Raw genomic sequence first — 9,669 nt, 5'->3', positions numbered from 1 at the left:
TTTCAGACTCATTCATTAGATGGCAAATAAGCAGAGGTAACATTTAGTGAATGTTTGTTGCATTTAATTAAATAATACAGAACATAAGAAAAGTGAACATTAATCAGATTTTTAAATATATATAAATGACTTGCAGTGAATAATTCTCCTGGAAAATACTAGTTTTTAATTCCCAATTTTTAAAATGCCATTCAAACCATTTCATAGTTACCATATGATCCTACCAAACAGCTCTGAAAGACTTTCTCTGGATTTTTTTTAATGAACTGAATGGTTTCCAATAGCAACCAAGTAGTCCACTTGACATCTGGGACCACAAAAGCCCCAGAGTTCATCCATATGATGAGACCAGGAGAGAGAAAGGGGTTACAGCATTTTAATCATTTACATCTTTGGCAGTCCCCATGAGAAGACTTTTTTAATGTGGGGAACTTGGAGAGGGTTCAGCAGAAAACAGCCAGGATAATTAAAGCTGCATTGTGGATGGCTTTGAAAAATGTGCCACTGTCAAAAAGCCTGCCTGCATCCCTGATTCTTCCCTTTCCTAGTTATCACTACCTATTCATCCCATGCTCTTAGCTCTTATTTAAAACATAAGCAAAACAATAACAAAAAATTTATCAAAACATATGTCATTAAACAAACACTAATTCAGCACCTGGTTTGCCCAAGGCACTGTCCTGTGGTCCCATTTCCACAGAGCCCTGCTCTTCATTTTCAAAATTGATAGTTCCCAGATCCTAATCTCTGCCAAAGTCTTAATTAATGACAGACAATATGCTCTTAATAAGATAACCTTCTCCAAGGTAGCTATTTTCTAAAGAGGCAATTGTTTAACTAAAAGGAATGAATCTGTAATAGTTGGATTTTAAATGCAGTGTTATGCTGTTTTCCATACATGACATTGCATCTTCCTCTTCACCTTTGCATAAGCTATTTCCTATGCCTGGAATGCTCTCTCTCCCTGCCTCTACCTAGCTGGTATTCCTAGCTCCCCTCCAAGCTCAGCTCAAGGGACACCTCTTACAGGAGACTATTTGATCTCTCCATTTATTAGTGATCTGCTCCCTTTTTAAAATACTTCCTGTTTACTTGTATTTTATTTTTATATTTTATATATCATATGTGTGTGTGTGTGTGTGTGTGTGTGTGTGTATATATATATATATATATATATATATATATATATATATATATATATATATATATATATAGTTATTTTCTTTTTGTCTCCTCTATCAGAATGTGATCTCCTTGGGATCAGATATTGTGTTTTTACATTTCTTTGTATGGTAAATATTCAATAAATATTTGTTGGCTTTTCCTGACATATTTGTATACATATTGTCTCCTTCCAGTAGAATGTAAGTTCCTTGAGGGCAGGGTCTATTTCGTTTCTGTCCTAGTCTTTCCAGCACCTAGTACAGCAACTAGCATATAGTAAATTCTTGATAAAAAGCTTATTGACTTGAATTCATTTGAACTCTGAATTGTATCCCATGTAACTGATAGGAAGAATTTTTTTCCCCAGAACTGCTCCCAACATTTATGCCAAATGAACAAACTCAGCTGACTTGCTGCGTGTCTGATATCTTTGATGGACCACTTTGTCTTCTTTCAATAAGGACAGATTTGTTCAGTATGGCTCCTTGCCATCTTAGATCATAGAGAATCTTCTCTCTTACGAGTAGAAAGGGGTACATAGACACCTCAGTATTTATTGACTCTTTATAATTTCAAAACATACCTGTGAACTGGCCAGGATAAAGGGGACCAGAGCAAAAAGCCCCTGCACACACACATTTCCAAATAAGACATCCATCAGTGTGGTTATCTTCATCCACACCAACTCCTCCAGCCCCCACTGAAGAACAAATAACGTGCTTCCAGTGCAGAGGTGCTAGCAACTAAAGGGAGCTGTCCACAGCTGAAGCCCATTCAGAAGAACAAAGAGCTCAGTTAGCCAAAAATATAAGGGTTTCAAAGATACCCAGCACAACCACTATACTACGTGGGTCAGTTTGGAAATGTACCTCCATGTAAACCCAAACTTTTTTGTGTAGCTAGGTTCTTGAATTTAGACCACATTTTCCTGTTTTGCCTTTTGGATTTAGAAAATAAATAATTGGCATTTTAGAGCTTTAAGATTTGCAAAGAAATTTACATGTCATCTAGTTCGATTCTAACAACAATCTTGTAAGGAAGTTGCTGTCATTATTCCCATTTTACGTATGAGGAAACCGAGGCTGAGAGGGGTTAAGTAACTTTCCCAGAACTACACAATTTAAAAATGGTCTGAAGAATAATTTGAACTCAGATCTTCTTGGCTTCAACTGGAGCATTTTATCCACTGCATCCACCACATAACTGCCACTTCATTGTCAACCTGTACTTCAAGATTCTAAATACAACTCCTTTTCTGACCTTTCGCTTCCTAGACATCTTGCCTTAGCCATTCCAGTAACGGACCTTGTGCCTCAAACAAATTGCCTCTTGCTTCTAGACCCTCACTGAGACCTTACTGCTGTAGCCTACTTAGCCAGACTAGGTCAGGCTTCCATTATTGCAGATGGCATGGAAAGTATTCAACCACAGCCCTAGACAGGGCCAAAGGAAATAATACACTAACTCCTGTTCAAAAATTACACGGGAGTAATAAGATTTCAAATATTGCTAAAATCGATGTTGTTACTATTATTTTCCCTAGGATGTCTTTTGGAAGATATGGAAATGTTTTCATGACTGCACAAGTGTAATCCAAATCAAATTGTTAGCCTTCTCAAGGAGGAGAGAGAAGAGAGAGGAAGAGAGAGAATTTGGAACTCAAAATTTTATAAAACAAATGTTAAAAATTTTTGTTGATATGTAATTAAAAAAATAAAATAAGAATGTCTTTGGAAGGAATCCAAGTGCTTCCATTAGCTCATTGAGAAAGATTATTCTCAAACAGAAATCTAAGAAGTGACTGAAGCTTTCCTTCCCCATGGGTGATTTGGAATAATAGTTTCAGAGGGTAGAAGAAATCAAAAGTGGTCCATGGTCATTTTAAGGAGCAATATCTCACCTCAACCTTACCTATTCACATTTATAGGAAATGGTTTACATATGTACTGTCATCCTGGAAAGTATGCACACTCATCTGTGTTCTACATGGCAGGGTATCTAGGAAGGGCTCATCAGACAAAGGCCAAATGGCTGAGCATCCAACAAAGAAATTGCCAAGAAACTGGTGAGCCATTATTTTCCTTGGTAGTTACTACAACAGAGAAACTTTTCCAGGTCGTGGACTTCTTTGGCAGTCTGATGTAGCCTGTAGCTCTCTCTCATCAGAATAATGTCTTTATGTATATAAAATTAAATGCATAGAATTATAAAACAAACCAAGAAGACTGAAACAAAGATGTAAATTTCCCATCCAAGTTCATTGATTTCCTTGGGGTTATCTAAATAATAATAATAACAACAGCAACAACAACATTTCTATAATGTCTACTGTGGTCTGGGCAATGTGCTAAGTACTTCACAAATATTATCTACTTTGATCTTCACAACATTGGGAGATAGGTATTATTATTATTATCCCTTTTTAACTGTTGAGGAAACTGAGGCAAGCAAAGGTTGTGACTTACCCAAGATCACATAGCTAGTACATGTCTGAGACTGGATTTAAGTTCAGGTCTTCCTAACTCCAGCACCCTATCCACTGTACCATCTGCCTGCTTATGTCAGGCTCACTTACTCCATACCATGCTTAGCATTGCACCACTCAAAGCAAATTCTTGTTCAGTGCTTTTGAGTGCTTCCATAATCCTCCTTGTGACTTACGCTATCCATCCCTAACTATCCCTTGTTGTACTTAGCATTCGCGTTCTCTTCTCTTGACTTCAGGGGAGGAAGGAGAGTACAAGTGATGAAACAAAAAAGAATCAGAACCCATTTCATTGGAAAGGTCAATACAACAGCATAATATAATGTCTTTTCATTTAAAAAAAACTATGTGTGGCAGTGATGTCGATTCGGTATTTATCAAGTACTCCAACTCTGTCTTGTCATTAGAACATTCTCCAAATCTCTCCTAGAATGACTAAAACTCTTTCTGCTTTTTCTTTTTTTTTTCTTTCTGATTTTTCAACTAACTCCAAACAAAAAACAACTTTATGATCTGCCATATTGTTCTCATAGCTAATAACTCTACCAGGCAAAAACATTTCATCAACTTTATCAGTTTGTAAATCACTACTTCTAAAAGCCTGTGTTGGCAGCTACTAAGAGAGTGGGACTATAGCATCTAAAGATGGGAAAACCCCCTCATTTTCAAAATAATGAAACTGAGACCCAAAGAAGTTCCATGATTTCCTTAAGGTCACATGGCAAGTTAGTGGCAGAGATGGAATCCAAGCCAAGGTTTCTCTGACTTTCTAACTTAAATCCAATGATCATGTATATAATCACTCTGTGTTCCTTCCTTTTCCAGAGGGCAGGGAAACGTTAGCTTAGATATCAGGGATTTCTCCCTAGGAGAAGTCAATACTTGTACAGCAAGGAAGAGTTTTAGCCAAGCAGCATCAGTCTTGCTTCAGATTTCAGCCATCAAAGGGTTTACAGCATTTGTTACAAATTCCCTTTGTGTGAAAAATCTGATAGTGTCAGCTCAAAGCATGGCATCAGGAAGTGTAATATGCATTCAAATGATAAAATGGAAACTCTTTCCATCTACACATAACTAATGTTAAAAATATTCATCATCTACTTCCCTAGCCATGATTTTATAGGTCATCTGTTTTTGAAAGCTTTCAAAAAACTGTGTACGTCATTTTGTGGGCTAAAATTCTGGGACTGTGGCTGACCAAACACCCTCCTTTTTTCTCATTTTTTCATGCTTCCATTTTATTGCTGAGCAATCAAGAAACCTTTATTTACAAACTGCTTTTTGCATGTGTTTTCCCCTCTTGATTTCTCACAACACTTCTTCAGAACAAGCTTCCATTATTATCCTTTGTTTTCAATGGAAAAAAAAGGCTGCCTCCCTTCTATTTTTAATATATGTTGATGTTTCTTCATCTTCTCTTAAAAAAATGAGTGATCAAAAGAAAAAAATGTCAAACATTAACAGTCAAGGGGAAATGTCACTAATAATCAGAGAAAAATACATAAAAACAGTTGTCTTACCTCATACCCATCAAATTATCAAAGAGGATAAAATATGGAAATGGTTGATGTTGGAAGATCAGTGGTAGTTCGGGCATTAAACCACCACTGGCTGAGCTGAGAATTCCAATTCTCCATTGATTATGCCTAATTCTTACTATAAAATCAATCCATTTTGTTTTCTAATCATCTCTTTATACTTTATACTGTTTTTTTTTTAGTTCATTTGCCTCTTTGACATGTTACATACCTGCTCTTTCACTCAGTTGTCACTGATCTTTCTAAAAGTCAGTTCTGACCATGGCCCCAATCAAAAAACTCCAGTGGCTCCCTATTACCTCCAGTATCAAACATAAAAATCCTCTGTTTGACCTTCAATTCCCTTCATACTCTGGCTCCATTCCACCTCTCCAGTCTTCTTACACCTTATTCCTTCTCCCATGACCTATAATCTAGTGACATCAGTTTCTTTGTTTTCCTCATACAAGGCATTCCTTCTCCTTGTTCCATGAATTTTTGCTGGCTATACACCCTTCCTGGAAATCTCTCTCTCCTCATCTCCTAGTTGTAACTTCTCCCTGAGTTCCTTCAAGTCCCCTCTAAAATCCAACCTTCTACAAGAAATCTTTCCCTGATCCACTTTAATGGTAGTCCTTTCCCTCTATCATCTCTATCCTGTGTGTATCTTGTTAATATGCAGTTGTTTTCAATTTGTCTTCTCATTAGACTATGAGCTTCTTGAGGGCAGGGACTGTTTTTGTCTTTCTTTGTTTCCCCAGTGCTAAGCATACCATCTGGAACATAGTAGGAGTTTAATATATGCTTGCTGACTGACTGCTCATGCCACTATATGCCTCCCTATTCCCATGGTGAATTATATATTCTCTCTTGACACTCAATAAATGTTTGTGAAATTAAATGCATGAAGGAAGGCCATTTGAGTTGGGCATCTGGGTGAGAATTCAGCATAAGGGAAGAGGGAGGGCATTCCAGGTATAGAGAACAGCACGAACAAAAGTATTAGGGCCAGAGAACTCAGGCTATGTTCCCAAGGACAGTATAGCTGGAGTATGCCTGTCAGTCATCTGAAAGTTGTCCTGGAGAAATCCAGAGAGGCTTACAATCATGGATGATGAGCATTCTTAGGACTTTGCAGTTCTTTAAATCACATACTTGGGTACATGAAGGTTATCAGCTGCTTCATTAGAGAGGTCCCTCATGACTGAGATCATGGATACTTAAATATTCAAGTGTCAATTTTATAGTACACTGAAGCATTTTACCTACTCAATGTGTAGATCACCTCTGCACATGTTTCACAGGACTTAGAGCTTAGTTTTGCTGTTTTTATTTTTCTTTGGTCTAGATCTATGATTTTTAACAGTGTGAAGACATCTGTATGGAAGCTCTCTGTGCCAAGGCAAATCAGCAACTAGCTATTACCTGGGGTGCAGAGAGGTTTAGATAACTTGACCAGGATTACCTAGTCATTCTGTGCTGGAGTTGAGACTTGAACCTAGGTCATCCTTCCTCTAAGACTGAGTCTCTATTCACTAGTCCACACTATGCCTTACTAAATTATGATGATATCTACAGTAACTTTGTTACTGCTTTTGTGACTTTGTTGGTTCAATCTATAATCTGTTATAATTATTTGTGCATTTTTATTATATGTGCAGTTTGGAAGAGGGGTGCTAAGGGCTGATATTGCATCTCATTCATTTTTGTACCCATTACAACACACTTGCTCAATGCCTTACACAAGACAAGTACTCAAAAAATATTTGCTTAATTGAATCTGATTTCCAAGTCCTTTTTCAGAAATGCACCTCACCCACCTACCCCACCCCACCCCTGGAAAAAAAAATAGAAACATTGAAATAAGCAAAACCAATAGGTGTTCCCATGGGGGGAAAAAACTATCCTCTCTCCACTTGACAATGTAAAGCTAAGTCTTTCTGTACCTGCACAACCACAACAGGTCCCAAGGGACTTCAGAATTCATCTAGTCTACCCTCCTTATTTACAGATGAGGAAATTGAGTCTTACAGAGAAGAAGAGATGGGTGCAAGATTCCAAGGTAAGTAAGCATGAAAGAAAGGTCAAATTTTATCTCAGGGCTTCTTACTTACCCTGTTCTTTCCACTGTTTGGTACCTTTAATACCCAAGCATCCTCAATATACTCTTTGAACACAGATAACAGAATCATTATGATCATGTTGGGGAGTAATCATGTTCTCAAAGGGAAGGGAAATTTACTTCTCAACACAGCATATTGCCCAGCCAGAAATGTTGGCAAAAGTATTGCCTATAGGAAGACAATTGAATAAGATTTTGAAATCAATCACTTAATTAAGGAAAGAAAGAATGGGTTAGTGACTAGCACACTTGTCCTGGAGGAGGAAAGACATGGGTTCTGATACCACTTCCTATACATACGTGCTGTGTGACCCTGGCCAAGTTGTTTAACTTCTTCGTACCACAGGCAACTCTAAGACTAGAATTCAAAGACCAGTTTCCAATTGGCATCAGTGGAGGGAATTTCCACACCATGATTTCCCCACACTGAAAATCATTACAAGTACAGATTGAGTAATAATAATAATAGCATAACAAACATTTAAATTCACTTCAACGCTCACTTCAGCAGCATACATACTAAAATTGGAATCATACAGTGAAGATCAACATAACCCCTGCACAAAGATGACACACAAATTTGTGAAAAATTCAGTTTTTTTATTGCATATCCCTTTTTTTCCCCACAGAGAGAAGGTAGGAGAGAAAAAAAGTACTTGTTCATTGAAAACATGAAATTTAATTTTTAAAAATGTGAATTAATTCAAACATTTATTAAATGTCTGTTATATGTCAGGTTCAGGGCAGCTAGGTAACACTGGATAGAGTAAGAGCTTGCAATCAGGAAGACATATTCCTGCATTCAAATCTGGCCTCAAACACTTAGTAACTGGGCAAGTTACTTAAACTCCATTAGTGATCCTAGGCAAGTCACTTAAACTCCATTTGCCTCAGTTGCCTCATCTATAAAATGAACAGGAGAAGGAAATGGCAAATCACTCCTGTATCTTTGCCAAGAAAACCCCAAATGAAGTCACAAAGTGTCAAACACAACTGAACAACAAATATGTCAGGCACTGTATTAGATCTTGGGGATGGAAAAATCAGGAAAAAAGGAAGAAATGCATGAAGGAAGGAAGGAAGGAAGGAAGGAAGGAAGGAAGGAAGGAATCCACTCAAAAACCAGAAGTCATCAAATAAGACTTCTGAGCTCTAAAGCTAACTCCTATTCTTCAACTAGCTTTAATTATTAAATTGTAGTAGCTTTTATCAAAGATCCTATTTCATTTTAATTTGCATTATTTGTATCTGCATATACATCATATTCCTCCCATCCTCATTCCCCACAGAATATAAGCTTCTTAAAGGAAAGAGCTGTGTCATTTTCTTAAAAATTTTCACATCCCGTTACCTAGCACATTACCTCATGAATCACAGGTACAGACATGTTATAGATGCTCAATTAACATTTGTTGAATTAATTCCTATCATCCTACATCACATAGTCTGTTACCAATGAAGTCAGAAAGAGAACCCATATCTTGTTCGTTTTTCTGAGTCCCTTGTGCCTTCTGTGCTGTATAAATGCAGCCTTTAGGAGCTCGTTTCTCTGAGTTGCCAATCTTTCCCTTCACTGACAGTAAATCATGTTAATCACCATCCAAAAAGCACTCATTCACTGTGGCCACCCCACTGGTTGACTTTGAGAGCCTCCAGCCCTTCCCCTCATGACCTCTACAATGAGAGTCTGTGGGAGCTGCTCTACCAGGTGCTACTTTATGATGTTGCAGGCAGTCACAGTGTCTTCAAATATCTTTTTTGCTTGGGAAGCTTATCTGCCCTGGCAGTCTGTCAGTCATGTCCAGTGCACCACCATTATTTTCAGCAACCTTGCCACTTGGTACCAACTCCTAGCCTGAAGGCAATTAAGTCCAAAGGCAGTGGGGACCTCATTACCAGAGGAGCAGAATTGAGGAGGGCTGGGAGAAAGGAGTGAGTGGATATTGGGGTGGCCACAAATTAATCAGAATCTCCCCAATCCTCTCCACCCTCTTTACAAAGTAGCACTAACAGGTTCTTTAAGATCATTGTGAGTGGATTTTTGCTGCAACACTCAAATACATTTGAAAATTCACAGGTGTCTGTCAAACATCATGCTTTCATTTGTGAAAAACTTAGATTTTTCTTAAGGGCTACTCCATAATAGGAAGAAGAGATAATAAAAGAAAATTGTTACAGTGGCCCTATTTTTATTGGTGGACCAACTGCATGCTATGTATCCTCCTCTAATCTTGAAGTAAAGCCTTGTATGTTTAGGTTTCAAAATTCTAAATGTTTCCAATAGGGCAGTACATGGCGTGGTGGAAATGATACTGGACTAGAAACTGGGAGGTCTGGATTCTAATCCTGGGTCCATTCCCAGGTCTACCTAATGAATCCAC

General features: G+C 37.8%; 1 non-coding gene across 1 annotated transcript; it reads left to right on the top strand.

Moving 5' to 3' along the window:
* Window positions 1-7,783: 7,783 nt before the first annotated feature.
* LOC144455273 (U6 spliceosomal RNA) lies at window positions 7,784-7,890 on the top strand. The gene has a single exon (XR_013483994.1). It is a non-coding gene; the product is annotated as a U6 spliceosomal RNA (small nuclear RNA).
* The last annotated feature ends 1,779 nt before the right edge of the window (window positions 7,891-9,669 follow it).

Source organism: Phascolarctos cinereus, unplaced genomic scaffold (assembly GCF_003287225.1).
Source record: "Phascolarctos cinereus isolate Bilbo 61053 unplaced genomic scaffold, phaCin_HiC Scaffold_1;HRSCAF=81, whole genome shotgun sequence".
NCBI classification, from domain to species: Eukaryota; Metazoa; Chordata; class Mammalia; order Diprotodontia; family Phascolarctidae; genus Phascolarctos; species Phascolarctos cinereus.
The sequence above is the reverse complement of the archived record's forward strand: the minus strand, read 5'-3'. Positions and strand labels throughout refer to the sequence as shown.